Below are 6839 nucleotides of genomic sequence, written 5' to 3'. Positions count from 1 at the left end.
TGCTATTTTGGTTTTGATAAGTGTGTGGAGAGTTATTGTTGTGGGGGTGTTGAGATGTCCTCTGGGTGAATTGTTGGTGAGCTGCATTGTTGTTGGAATTGTAACGTCTCTGGTCTTGGTTTTGATCTTGCTCACTTCCCCACCCAAAGTTCGGTTGATTTCTCCATCCAGGGTTGTAAGTCTTAGAGTATGGATCATAGTTTTTCCTTGGTGAATTCCCAATGTAGTTGGCTTGCTCCTGACTCCCTTCTGCTTCTTGGTTCACTCCTTCTTGTGTTGTTGATGAAGTGGAGATTGCTGCTACTTGGTTCATCTCCATCTTCTTGATGAGGTCAGCCAGCTGCTGAGTAATGAGCTTGTTTTGGGCCAACAGAGCATCTACATTGTTTAGCTCCATCACTCCTCTTGTGTTCCCTCTTTCGGAAGCATAGAAGTAGTCGTTTTCTGCTACTGTTTCAATAACATCTATAGCTTCCTCAATGGTCTTTTTCTTGTTCAAAGACCCTCCAGATGAATGATCTACTGCCTTCTTTGACTCATAAGAGAGCCCTTCATAGAAAATGTGCAGCTGGACCCATTCGTTGAACATATCAGGTAGACACCTCCTTATTAAGTCTTTGAACCTCTCCCATGCTTCATACAGAGTCTCACCATCCTGTTGCCTGAAGGTTTGAACCTCAGCTCTCAGCCTATTGATTCGTTGAGGAGGGTAGAATCTTGCTAAGAATTTATTCACCACATCCTCCCAAGTTGTCAAGCTCTCCCTTGGGAAGGATTCCAGCCACTTGGCTGCCTTGTCTCTGAGTGAGAAGGGAAATAAGAGCAATCTATAGGCGTCAGGATGAACACCATTAGATTTCACTATGTCACATATTCTCAGGAAGGTGATCAAATGTTGGTTGGGATCTTCTTGAATACCTCCTCCAAACGAACAGTTGTTCTGAACAAGGGTGATGAGCTGTGGTTTAAGTTCAAAGTTGTTGGCATGGATTGTTGGCTTTTGGATGCTACTTCCACAATTGCCTGGGTTTGGATTAATGTAAGAGCCCAAAACTCTTCTATCCTCCCCAGCATGATTTGCTCCACCTCCTCTGCCATGGTTGTGAGTCTCTTCTTCATGATGATTTTCCATGTTTTCTTCCATGTTTGGTTCAAAGTATTCCTCAAACTGTTCCTCCTCTTCTTCAGCACCAACTATTCGTTTTCCTCTTGCCTCCCTCCTTAGTTTAAGGAAGGTTTTCTCTGGTTCAGAATCAAAGGAAGTTGAAGCCCCGCTTCTTCTCCCTGTCATACAACCAACAAGTACAAGCAGAGAAGATAGGTGCAGACAGTATTTATGTCAGAATTGATGTTAGTTGTGGGTGATGCAATATATCAAACAGTTAGTGGGTTAGAAAACAGAATTGAAAATAACAAAGAAAAACAAAAGAGTAGATGGAGAAGGGAAGAAGTTTAACTAAAACAAAAAGCAAATCAATCAAACAGAAAATGAAATACACAAAATAAAATGCTCAATCTAGTGACCTTCCAATCTAATCATTGTTGATGCACAATCAATCCCCGGCAACGGCGCCATAAACTTGATGCGTGGAAAACTTGTCTCTCCACAAATCTCCCTTCGGCAAGTGTACCGAAGTTGTCGTCAAGTAAAAACTCACAATAGAGTGAGGTCGAATCCCACAGGGATTGATTGATCAAGCAACTTTAATTAGAAGAATATTCTAGTTGAGCGAATCCAGAATTTGGGTTGAGAGTTGCAGAAAATAAAATGGCGGAAATGTAAATAACAGAAAAGTAAATGCTAGAATTAAAGGACTGGAAGTAAATGACTGAAAATAAAATGCAGAATTGTAAATGGGAATGGGGGATTTGCTCATAAAAGTAAATCGCAGAAATTAAAGAGAATGGGTAAGATTAGAGATGGGGAGTTCATTGGGCTTAGGAGATGTTGCAATTCTCCGGATCAAGTTCATTTTCATCTCTTCCTCAATCAATGCACTCATTGATCTCCTTGGCAATCTTAAGTGATTGAATTACAATTCCTTGCAATTCAATCTCTCAAATCTTGATCAATAGCCAATTCCTTGGTCAATTGCTCATGAGAAGAGATGAAGTATGGTCACTGATTATACCACATGCATTTCCCAAACCAAGTATTGAGAGGGTTACAGTCACATACCCATCCAAACCCAATTTGGTCCAGCATGAGAAAGCATTTCTAGCTTGATCTCTTCATTCCTCTTCCAAGGTTCAAAAGAGATCCAAGTTTGAATAGCTTCTCTTCCAAGATAACTACTCAATTGGATGAAGATCGAAAGCTTTCAAGTAAAATCAAGAGGAAAGATAGAAGAAGAACAATGAAAATTAGTATTGATCCATCAAATTACAACAGAGCTCCCTAACCCAATGAAAGGGGTTTAGTTGTTCATAGCTCTTGAAAATGAAAACAAAGATGGAGAATACATCATAAAACTAGAAATTGCAAAGAAAGTAAATACAGAAAGTGGTTCTTCAGCCTCCAGAACTCCTTTACAATTCAAAGTTACTCCTATATATACTACTCTTCTCAGCTTCTAGTTTACTCTTCAAGTCTTGGGCCTTTGGATCTTGAGTTTGAAGCAGTTCTTTCCTTCATTTGGGCTTGGCTTTACTTGCAGAGAGAAAGTGCTAAGTGGGCAGAGACTTCAGCTCAGGACGTTAGGGGTGTTAATATTTAGTGAGAATATAAGTTCGAAAACGTTAGTAACACTTAACATTGTCACTAACGTTCCAATGCACCCCTTTGCCTTACGTTAAAACCCACGTTAACTAGGTTAACGTGGCTTTTAACGTTGCCTTGTTAGTCCTTCGAGAACGTTAGTGACACTCAACATTGTCACTAACGTTCCAGTGTGCCCCTTCTTGTTTCACGTTAAAGCCCACGTTAACTAGGTTAACGTGGCTTCTAACGTGGTCCTTGCCAACCTTCGAGAATGTTAGTGACACTCAACATTATCACTAACGTTCCAATGTGCCCCTGGGTCTCACGTTAGAGTCCACGTTAACTAGGTTAATGTGGCTTCTAACGTGGCCATCTTTTAGCCATCCCAACGTTAGTGACAATGTTGAGTGTCACTAACGTTGGCTCATCTTTCATTTCTCATCGTTAGCTTCCACGTTAACCAAGTTAACGTGGAGGTTAATGTGACTCTTGGGGGTTGTGTGGTTGCTTCAACGTTAGTGACAATGTTGAGTGTCACTAACGTTATCGACAACTCTTCATCCTCTACGTTAATTCCCACGTTAACCAAGTTAACGTGGGAGTTAACGTGGTACTTAGCACCATAGGCCAACGTTAGTGACAATGTTGAGTGTCACTAACGTTGGCTTCTCTTCCTCCCCCTTAACGTTAGAGGCCACGTTAACTAGGTTAACGTGGCTTCTAACGTGGCCACTTATGAGTGATTGCCAATGTTAGTGACAATGTTGAGTGTCACTAACGTTGGCTCAACTTCTCTTCTCCACGTTAGAGTTCACGTTAACTTGGTTAACGTGACTCTCTAACGTGGGCATTGATGGCTTTCTTTGAGAGTGTTATTGGCAATCACTTTTCTCATTAATCCTTGCAAGTTACCTCCCCTTTCTTGCTCCTTTTTGGTCCTGAAATCAAGCAACAAAGTGCATCAAAGCTCCAGTCCAAGTCATGAGTAATGCAACATAATATTTGTCACTAAACTTATGCAAAATCCTCATGAAATCATGTAAAATGCACAATGTGTGCTTGAGTCAAGGCATAAGTGAATATTTACCCAAAACTAGCTTATTTCCTAAAGAAATGCATGAAACTAACCTAAAAACAGTAAAGAAAAGGTCAGTGAAACTGGCCAAGATGCCCTAGCATCAAGGCACTAAGAGCTAAGCTATCTGATAGGTTAATGAAAAAACTGGCGAGTCTGTCGGTTGCAGACTTTTAAGAGTCTGAAATTGGAAAAGATTCATGCCAGACCCCTGCGATGACTCTCTCGGGAATCTTCTCACCGAGAAGGGATCTGGGAGAAGATATCAAAAAAGGGAAGGATCTTCAAAAGTCTTCAAATGTGCCACTGAAAGAAAACAAGGAGAAAAAGAAAGAAGCTGAAAAAATGAGATAAATGAGCAACCAGAAAATGGAACAAAGCAGTTGAGGAATGGAGGAAAGGAAGAAAAGGAAAATATAGAAGATCAGAAAACAAGAGCCTCTAATGTACCAAATGATATCACCAACTCAGGGGGAGAAGAGAAGTCTATAATGGAGAAAAAATGGGAGCGACAAGCCAGAGAGGGATTGAAAAACATAGTAATGAGCTCAGATCTAGAAAACAAAGCACAAAAGAGGAAAGGTAGTCCAGTGGAAGAAATGGAGACTGATGAAATGACAACAAAGAACAAGAAAAATGCAACCACACAAAGATCGATAGAGGCTGCTGGGCAGCCCCACCGAGAACCATGAAAATTCTGAGTTGGAATTGTTGTGGGCTTGGAAACCGATGGAAAATACGAGCTTTAAACAAGCTCATCCAACAAAAAGCTCCCAACCTTGTCTTCCTCATGGATACAAGGAAGAAGGCGAACGAGATAGTGAGGTTGAGATAAAGGCAGTCTACAAATCATAATTAGAGTTGATTGTAAGGGTGAAGGAAGACAAAGAGGTAGGGGTCTAGCAATGTTGTGGGACAGATAAATAGATATCAAATTGATATCCATGTCATCCAACCACATCGACATGGAAGTGAAAATGGAAGATAACGGCTGTGTTTGGAGAGCGATTGGGTTTTATAGTTTTCCAGAAAATCAAAACAAGCATGCTAGTTGGGAACTTATAAGGTCTCTTGGACAGAATTCTAATCTCTCCTGGATGAAAATTGGTTATTTCAACCAGGTTATGAGCCAAAGTGAGAAACAAGGAGGAGCCCCAGTTATTTTATCACAAGTAAGAGGCTTTCAAGAGGCTATCCAGACGAGTGAGCTTCTTGATTTCGGCTTCATTGGTAACTCTTTTACCTGGTCAAATGGTAAGATTGGGGAAGACAATATTCAAGAACGTCTAGACATAGCTATGGCGAACATAGAATGGAAGGAGAAGTTTCCAAAGTCAGTAATCCAACACTTAATTAGATATAAATCAGACCACTATCCCATACTTCTTGACTTAAATGGAAGTGAAAGATCGAGAAGGAAGAAAAGAAAAAAAATTCAAATTTGAAGAAATATGGGTGACGAATGAAAAATGTGAGCACATAGTGGAGGAACATGGAAAAACAACAGGGGGACATTAAGGAGAAGCTGGAAATATGCACTGAGAGGCTGGAAAACTGGGGACATGAAGCATTTGGGGACGTCCCGGGGAGAATTAGGATGAACCAAGAGAGACTGGACAATCTCAACAACCTCACAATCTGAGGAGACCCTGAGGAAGATTAAAGAGGTAGAGGCCGAACTAGACAACCTGATGCAAGGCAAAGAAATCTGGTGGTGCCAAAGATCTAGAGCTACATTACTGAACCATGGAGATAAAAATACCAAGTTCTTCCACCAAAAAGCTTCCTAGAGAAAAAGGAGGAATTGGGTGGATTCAATCACAGATGATGCGTGAATCAAGTACGAGGATAAAGAACAAATTGAAAGGGTAATGCAAATTTTTTTTGAGAAACTGTTTACATTGGAAGAAACTATAGATGTGAAAAAATCAGTTGATGTGGTGAGAGGCAGGATAAATGATGAAAGATTTGAAATCCTCAACGCTAATTTCACAAGCGAGAAAGTTTATCAAGCGCTTCAGCAAATGCAACCTACCAAAGCGCCAGGACCTGATGGTCTACCAGCCATCTTCTACCAAAGAATGTGAAAATGGGTTAGCAAGGATGTCACTGATGCTAGGGGTGTTCAAAACCAATTCAATCCGAACAAAACCGATCAACCGAACCGAAAAAAACCAAAAACCGAACAAACCGAAAACCAAAAAACTGAAAAAATAACATTTTGCAATTTTTTGCGGTTCGGTTCGGTTTTCGATTCTTTTAGTGAAAACCCTAACCGAACCGAACTGAATCGGTTCACTTAAAAACCTAATATATAAAGCCCCCTTGACGAATGGGATTTCCTGCTAGTAAAGAATTTCGCAAATAAATTCCCGTTGTAAGTATAGTTTCTAAACCAACAGAGAATTCTTTCGTACAAAAGTTTTAGTTGTCACTAAAGCAAACCCAATAAAATTTATAACTGAAGTATTTAAACATTGGGTCGTCTCTCAAGGAATTGCAGGGAAGTATGATTTATTATTGGTTATAAAAAAGTATCTTTTTGGGTTTTTTGAAAAAGGGAACAAGGAAATAAATTGGCAAGAAAGTAAATTAATTATCATGAAAACCATTGCAAGGTATGAGAACTGGAAATTCCATCCTAGTTATCCTTATCAATTGTGATGAGAATTTTTTATTGCTCCCACTTAGTTAACCCTTACTAAATAAAGGAAAGTCAAGTGGACTAATCAATGGGATTCCTCAAGTCCTAGTCAACTCCTAAGGAAAGACTAGCTTTAGAGGGATCCAAATCAATCGGAAAATTCTAATTTTCAATCAACAAAGAGTTTGATAACTCAAGTGTCACCAATTACTCAATTCAAGCTAAGAATGTAAAAAGCTAAATTAAAGTCATAAATATGAAATGCCTCAAATTGCATTAAATATAAAATCAAATCTAACATTAAAAGGTTCATAAACTAAATTGGGAAAATAAGTAATTAACAAGTGAAATAGATAAACCAAAGTACTAGAATAAATAAAAGTAGAAGAGAAAATAAATTAAAGGAACATTGAACCTGG

General features: G+C 39.4%; 1 non-coding gene across 1 annotated transcript; it reads left to right on the top strand.

Moving 5' to 3' along the window:
• The first annotated feature begins 584 nt into the window (after positions 1–584).
• LOC148567237 (small nucleolar RNA R71) lies at positions 585–691 on the top strand. The gene has a single exon (XR_015881645.1). It is a non-coding gene; the product is annotated as a small nucleolar RNA R71 (small nucleolar RNA).
• Positions 692–6839: the final 6148 nt, after the last annotated feature.

The sequence above is a fragment of the Arachis ipaensis genome, chromosome B4 (assembly GCF_059453495.1).
Source record: "Arachis ipaensis isolate K30076 ecotype BB chromosome B4, ASM5945349v1, whole genome shotgun sequence".
Classification (NCBI taxonomy): domain Eukaryota; kingdom Viridiplantae; phylum Streptophyta; class Magnoliopsida; order Fabales; family Fabaceae; genus Arachis; species Arachis ipaensis.
Note: the sequence above shows the minus strand (reverse complement) of the source record. Positions and strands in the feature narration are given on the sequence as shown.